Source organism: Portunus trituberculatus, chromosome 38 (genome assembly GCF_017591435.1).
Source record: "Portunus trituberculatus isolate SZX2019 chromosome 38, ASM1759143v1, whole genome shotgun sequence".
Taxonomy (NCBI): Eukaryota; Metazoa; Arthropoda; class Malacostraca; order Decapoda; family Portunidae; genus Portunus; species Portunus trituberculatus.
In genome coordinates this window covers 1,122,501-1,130,000 of record NC_059292.1, presented here as the reverse complement: position 1 = coordinate 1,130,000, position 7,500 = coordinate 1,122,501, and the positions used below count along the sequence as shown (strand labels likewise).

The following is a 7,500-nucleotide window of genomic DNA, read 5'->3' as shown; positions in this document are numbered from 1 at the left end:
TGAGGAGCCGCAGCGTGCCTGAGTCCTGAGGGGCGATACGCAGGGTAACTCTTCATGTAATTCTCAGTGAAGGTTTCTGTGTCGCGGGGCGGTGTGGCGGTGTGGCGGTGATGGGTACAGTGTGGGGGGAAGGCAAACTCACGTCAAGTACTCCGCTGGGACGCTACCTGCTAGGAGCTCTGAAGGTGGTGCAGTAATGGCTGAGCGCGTTCACAGGGCACCAAATCAGCTCTTACTCAGCACGCGGGGACGGGAAGGCGACGCTGAGGCAAAAGACAAGACAAGACAAGACGCAGCCACGAGAACGCCGGACTCACACACAGCGGTGAAAGAAACGAAAGGGAAAAAAAGAAACAAGTCTGCAAGTCACCAACCGCGAGATTCTGGTGATGCCCTTAGAGCGACGCCGCCTCACCAGGGATGTTGAGCTCCAGGATTCTCATATTAACACTTGTTCTAATCCTACTTTCCCCCTGCCCCCCCCTCCTCTCTCTCTCTCTCTCTCTCTCTCTCTCTCTCTCTTTCTCCGTGACCCATTTCCCCGTCACCTCTATGGTTTGCGTGGTTCTGAAGTGAAGGGGGATGGGGAAGGGGAAGGGGAAGGGGAAGGGGGTGGAGAGAAGGGCATGGGTGGTGTAGATATGGTGGAAAGGTTGAGCGGAGTGGAGTGAAGGGGAGTGAAGGGGTAAAGGGGATGGAGGAATGGTATGGTGATATTCATTTGTTTCACGATGAAGGGTCACCACATTCTTCACTCTGCCTCCGTCTGACCCTGTTCCGCCGACCACCACCTGTCGAAGCAACCTTACCACACACACACACACACACACACACACACACACACACACACACACACACACACAAGAAACGTGTCATACAAAAACTTGAATCGCAAATATACAAACCTTTGATAAATAAACCCAAGCACACATGTAACCACGCACGCACACACACACGCACACACACACACACACACACACACACACACACACACACACACACACACACGCACACACACAAATTCCTTCCATTACACTGGTCACCGTTGTCAATACGTGAGAGAGAGAGAGAGAGAGAGAGAGAGAGAGAGAGAGAGAGAGAGAGAGAGAGAGAGAGAGAGAGAGAGAGAGAGAGAGAGAGATGATAAAAAGTAACAGGCACAGCAATCTGGTCAGGTGCACTGAGAGAGAGAGAGAGAGAGAGAGAGAGAGAGAGAGAGAGAGAGAGAGAGAGAGAGAGAGAGAGAGAGAGAGAGAGAGAGAGAGAGAGAGAGAGAGAGAGAGAGAGAGAGACTGAGGAGGAGGAAGAGTGATGGTGATGATGATAGAGGTAAACAACAAACACTAATGAAAGATAGTTAATTAGTGACACTCTATCGACAGTTTCTTGTAAGGACTTCGTGAGGAAACATGTTGAAATAACCCCAACTTGACTGACTGACTGGCTGAATTGACTGGCTGGCTGAATTGACTGGCTGGCTGGCTGACTGACTGACTGGGTGAAAGAAAATGTGCTGTTATTTCACAATTTAGTTAGTGACACGATATCCTTGGCGACCCGTCCGTGGTATGTGGTGGTGGTGGTGGTGTGGAGTGAGTGGTGATGAGCAGTACCGTTACTTCTGCAGGTATCGTGGTGATGAGGGGCGGGGGACATGGTTGGTTGGGTAAAGGGTTATGGTGGTGGTGTATCCTTGTGGTGGTGATGTGGTAATGGTGTTGGAAATGGTTGTACTGTGACTGTGATGGTGTTTTAATGTGGTGAGGAGTGGTGAAGGGTTGTAGTGGTGATGGTGTTGCCTTGGTATTTGCGGTGGTGAGGTGGCTCAGGTGTCACTCAGTCAGTCAGGTGAGGTTGTGTGTGGTGCAGGTGTGGTGTTGTGATGATGTGCTGTGGTGATGAAAGTACTGTGGTGTGGTGGGTAGTGTGATGCTGTGGCTAAGGTGTCAGTCAGTCAGGTGGTCAGCGTATGTGTGAGGCTATGTGAGGTGCAGGTGTGGTGTTGTGATGCTGTGTTGTGGTGTGGTGGGCAGTGTTACATGGTGGTGTGGTGTGATGCAGTGGTGATGGTCTATGCTTGTACTATGGAGTGGAGGTTGTGTGGTGGTGGAATGGTGGTGGAGAGGTCGCTAAAATCAGGTTTGTGGAGTAACGAGACGACTGGGTAGGAGGAATAGTTGTCGGGTATAGTACAAGGTGGACGTGAGGTGTGGTGTGGTGTGTTGTGGTTATGGAGTGGTGTGGTGTGGTTGGGTGGACAGTGGCCGGGTACAGTACACGGGCTGCGGTGGCTGCGTCTGGCCAGCCCCGAGGCGACGCTCACCTGAGACCTGCGACCATCCACTCTTCTCTCCTCGCTCCTTAAAAACTCCCTCTCCTCTCTTGCTTGTCACTGCCGCCTCCGCCTCGCTGGGCCTGCCGTGGGGCGGGGCAGGTGAGGGTGCCGCCAGGAATGCTGTTTACATGTGGGGCACAACACACACTTTTTTCTCAACGGTGCACACTTATCAGGTGATGCTGCTCGCGGACCGACACGGGACGCACACCACACCGCGCACCAGTCCAAGTCACTCTGGCTGGGCGAGGAGCGAGCGTGAGCCACGGCCCGGCCTCTGCCTCAGTTCGGCCCCTCCTCCGCGCTGCCACTTAGTCCATTTGCTGCACAGATAAAGTTCACAAGACGCACATTCCATTTTCTGGCCCTCGACGCGTTAGCTGCGTTGCTCTACCCTCTCCACCACGCTGGTCTACAGGGACGCGGCGTGTACGGGCCCTTCACCTCCATGGCGCCTTCAATACAACGCAGGGAGGAGCAGCAACAGGAGAAGGTGGTATAAGTGAGCACCCACCAATGATGCTTGGTACTTTTTTCTCTTTATTCCGACACACACACACACACGCACGCACGCACGCACACACACACACACACACACACACACACACACACACACACACACACACACACACTGCTTAGCTAGACAAACTGGGAAACAAATAGCCAGACATCCCTTGTTAATCTACACACACACACACACACACACAAGTGGTGTGCCTTGTGTCTCCCGCCGCCGCGTCACTCCGCCGTCAGCCGCCGAGGTGACGACACAGAGGAGTGTTGGAGTGACTTCATCGCCATGCCCGCCGCGCGCCGCCTCGCCTCGCCCTATGCGCACACACACACACACACACTCGATCACTTCCCAGAGTTTACGATGATGTGAGACGGAGAAACCGCTGGGGAATACTTTACACTTACAACTTGAACGATTTTCTCATCTCTCTCTCTCTCTCTCTCTCTCTCTCTCTCTCTCTCTCTCTCTCTCTCTCTCTCTCTCTCTCTCTCCTCCCCTCCCTCCTTCCATCTCCAGCCTACCTGAGCATCCCCCTCTCCTACCGTCCCTCCCTCCCTGGGTCTACGTCCCGCTGAAACACACCTGTTAGCCAGATTTCAAGTCGGGGTTCAGTATTTCGCCTCATCACCGCCACAGAGGGAGTGTTGCGGGTGAGAGTGAGGCTTTGAGGGCGGCGTGGAGGCGGCGGGCGAGGCACAAGGGCGGGAAACAACAGGGAGGGACTAGCCAAGTAAGAGCAAGCCGAGGCTGCGCGTAGGAAACTGAACACAGGCCGTGCCCCGGGGATACCCACACCACAGACGCCGTGGACTCTACCCACCCTCACTCCTGACCATCACACACACACACACACACACACACACACACAAACGCACATAAACTCTCACGTACACAAGTCTGCATACTCGCTCGGAACTTTCATTCAAGAAGTATAGGAAGGGAGTCTGCCACGCTGCGACTGCTTCACCAAACACACACACACACGCACACACACGCAGGCGATGTGACACAAGGGCGCTCCGAGATTGTGTTTTCTAGAGGCAAAAGTTTAGAGGTTACGCCCAAGGGTTGGTGAGTGGTCCTCCCTCCCTCCTACCCTCCCTCCCTCACACCCTCCCTCCCTCCCTCCTTCTCCCTTCCTCCCTCCTTCAACCCTCTCCTTCCACCATCTACCTCAAACTCACCGTCACTCCCGCCTCCTTGCCTTAATCTTCTGTTCCTTTCTTTTATCATTTATTTTCCCTCTTCCTCCTCTCTACCTCTCTTTCCTCCTCCTCCTCCTCCTTCTCTTCCTCCTCCTCCTCCTCCTCCTTCGACAATTTTAATAGACCCAAGCATTTGCATAAACAGCCTATATTGAAGCACGAATTGTGTGTGTGTGTGTGTGTGTGTGTGTGTGTGTGTGTGTGTGTGTGTGTGTGTGTGTGTGTGTGTGTGTGTGTGTGTGTGTGTGTGTGTGTGGGTCATCCAAACCCTGGACAGTCATGGCGGTGGTATCTCCTCCTCCTCCTCCTCCTCCTTTTCTTTTTCTCCTCTTCTTTCACACGTATGGCTAGTGTATTTTTTATTTTTTATTTTTGTAAAGCTTCCTCTCTCTCTCTCTCTCTCTCTCTCTCTCTCTCTCTCTCTCTCTCTCTCTCTCTCTGTCCCTCGTTATGACCTTTCCACTAAGTCACTCACAAAAAAGCGTTCACTCCGCCTTACTCCATAGAAAAGAAAAAAAAAAAAAAACGGGATGTGCTGAGCGAGAGAAAACGAGAAGAGAAGAAGGTTGCCCACTGTACCCTGTCCTGCGGTAACCATTAGTGACCGAAAACTTAGGTCATGAGTGGAAAGGGAGAAGTGGGAAGGGAGAGAAAGAGGCAGGGAGAGAGAGAAGGGTGTGTGTGTGTGTGTAGGACTGATGTATGGTAAGAGAAGGGAAAGGAAGAGGAGGAAGAAAAGGAAGAGAAGGAAGAGGAAGAGGAGGAGAGGAGGTTTTAAGAGTAGGGTAATTGAGTTTGAGGGATGAGGGAGGGAGAAGAAAGGAGAGTAAGTACCATAATTTGAATATATGAAGCCCAATATGTTAATGAGAGAAGCTTGGAGGAAGAAAAGCCTTTGGAGTAGGAGAGAATAAGAGACATGGTGAGAAAAAGGGAGATGGGGGAGAGAAATGAGGGATGAAGGCAGCAGAGAGGTAGAGAGAAAGATAAAGAGAGAGAGGGGAAGAAGATGAAAGAGATAAGAATAGTGACGAATAAGGAATGTGACAGGAGTCGTGGAGGGTGGACGGGGTGGAGGTAGCGGAGGTGATGGAAGGTAAAGGTTTAGGTGGAGGAAGAGAAGGACGAGGAGTGTGAAGAGGCCTTGCTTGGGTGAGGATAAGGAAGAGAATGCGGGATGCGGGAGGTGCCTTCAGTGTTTCAGGGGCGTTGTGAGGCAGCGAGGGCGAGACTTTAACCCCTTCAGTACCATGACACGTTACCATATTCACTCTGCTTACTTTTTGGTGATCTTATACAGCTTCAGAAACTCATGTGGGGGATTAAAATAGTAAAGACTGTGGCCATTAATCTTCTGACCTCCATAGACCCTTCCTAATGTCAACAAAAACGTCTAATCATACCCAAACTCAAGGTAAATATGCGTCCCACTACTGAAGGGGTTAAGCATAACAAGACAAGATTAGGTGAGATAGCGACGAGTGTGAGCTGTTATGTTCTATTCTGGCTGGGGACAAATATAACCTTGTCTTTTAAATTTGATGTAGGAGAGAGAGAGAGAGAGAGAGAGAGAGAGAGAGAGAGAGAGAGAGAGAGAGAGAGAGAGAGAGAGAGAGAGAGAGAGAGAGAGAGAGAGAGAGAGAGAGAGAGAGAGAGAGAGAGAGAGAGAGAGAGAGAGAGAGAGAGAGAGAGAGAGAGCACAACTTTCTGAATGACACTTTCAAGGGCGTGTGTCTATCCTCTGCAACAAGGCGCGTCATTTCTCCCCATCGTGGCCACACACTCGTTAACACACCCACATGACCGCCATTTGTTACTGACACGGGGACTTGGACTTGTCATGCTTTATTTACTTCACTACCCCTTGGACCACCCCCTCCCTGCCTTCCCCAGCCCCCTATTCCTCCCCAGTACTCGCCTGACTCAGCTGCGGGCGGTACATGGGCGGTTCTTTTTCACACTTCCCGCTCCCTTTAAGATGCGCATCTCAACCCGCGGGAAAAGGAAAAAAAAAAGGGGGAACATCGCGCCCTCCTGACGAGATGTGGGGTTTGGTGAGAAATTTCAGGCTCACCAGGGTTCACTAAGAGGGTTCAGGGGGGAGGGGGGGCGGCAGGGTGCGGCCACAGGGGTCTCACTAACTAGGAGCCACCGCCAGGACCTTCCCTCCTTGACTCCTTCCACCTCGGTGATTCCAGTCCTTCACTCCTTCACTCCTTCAGTCCTCGCCAGCCACACAATGATGCTTCAGGGACTCTGTGTGTGTGTGTGTGTGTGTGTGTGTGTGTGTGTGTGTGTGTGTCGCAAGTAACGGAAGGAGTCTCATGCTGTGTGTTTCCTTTTTTTCCTCTCTCTCTCTCTCTCTCTCTCTCTCTCTCTCTCTCTCTCTCTCTCTCTCTCTCTCTCTCTTACCTACCGTAAAGCAACACTGCCAACAACCCCCACACATGCACATAGTAAGAATCACACATCACTGACACACCACTGACTCAGCATCACTCTTCTGGCTACACACACCTCCCTCTCACTCACTCACTCCCCCTCTCCCACTCACTCCCTCTCCCTCTCTCTCTCTCTCTCTGGGTGCATTCCTCTGATAAGTGAATGAGGCAAGAAGGAGGAAAATAATAAGAGAGAAACACAGATCACGTTCAAGTAAATGATTCACGTCTGGCCACCACTTCACCACAGCCTGCCCTGCCTCACCACACAGACCACAGCCCACCACAGTTCACCACAGACCACTTCCTGCACCAAGGCCACGGCAGCAGCTACACAGACGAACACAGCGCAAAAAAAGGCCAAACCAAACCCGCTCCAGTCTGTCCAAGAATAGTAACAAGCTTGGAAATAAGGAAGCGTAAGAGAATGACAACACAAGCAAGATTGGTGCAGGTGAGACGAGGAGAAGGGCAAAAGGTGAGAGTTAGGTAGACACAATACAAAAATACCGTTGGACTTAAGGGACATACAAGGAAATGGTGCCTAAAAATACTCCTACAGCCTATAAAACGTAAGAAAATGACTACACAAGCAGGATTGGTGCAGGTAAGACGAGGAGAAAGACAAAGGGTGAGTGAGGTTAGGTTACTAGACACTTACAAGGAAAAGGTACCCCCAAAACACCTCCTTCAGCTCATAAATCCACATGAAAACTCCACATTGCATGAACCCCTCCAGTACCATGACGCGCTTCCGTATAATTCATTCTGGTTACTATTTGGTGATTTCATACAGCTTCAGAAACTTGTGTGGAGGGGATTGAAATAGTGAAGACTCCGGCCATTAATCTTCTGACTTCCATAGACCCTTCCTAATGTCAATAAAACCGTCTAATCACACCAAAAACTCAGTAAAAATGCGTCCCAGTGCTGAAGAGATTAAAAGAAACGAGCATCAGAGAGAGAGAGAGAGAGAGAGAGAGAGAGAGAGAGAGAGAGAGA

General features: G+C 51.2%; 1 protein-coding gene across 11 annotated transcripts in view; it reads right to left on the bottom strand.

Moving 5' to 3' along the window:
* LOC123515207 (FERM domain-containing protein 4A-like) overlaps positions 1–7,500 on the bottom strand; it is a 289,831-nt gene that overhangs the window by 48,352 nt on the left and 233,979 nt on the right. Inside the window, exon 1 of one of the 11 annotated variants that reach the window (XM_045273747.1) lies at positions 2,324–2,902. The exons of 9 other annotated variants lie outside the window; for them this stretch is intronic. The gene's annotated coding sequence lies outside the window, so the exon portion shown is untranslated. Of the gene's footprint in view, positions 1–2,323; positions 2,903–7,500 lie in introns of those variants that run through there. One more of the 11 variants, XM_045273748.1, reaches the window with a different exon arrangement.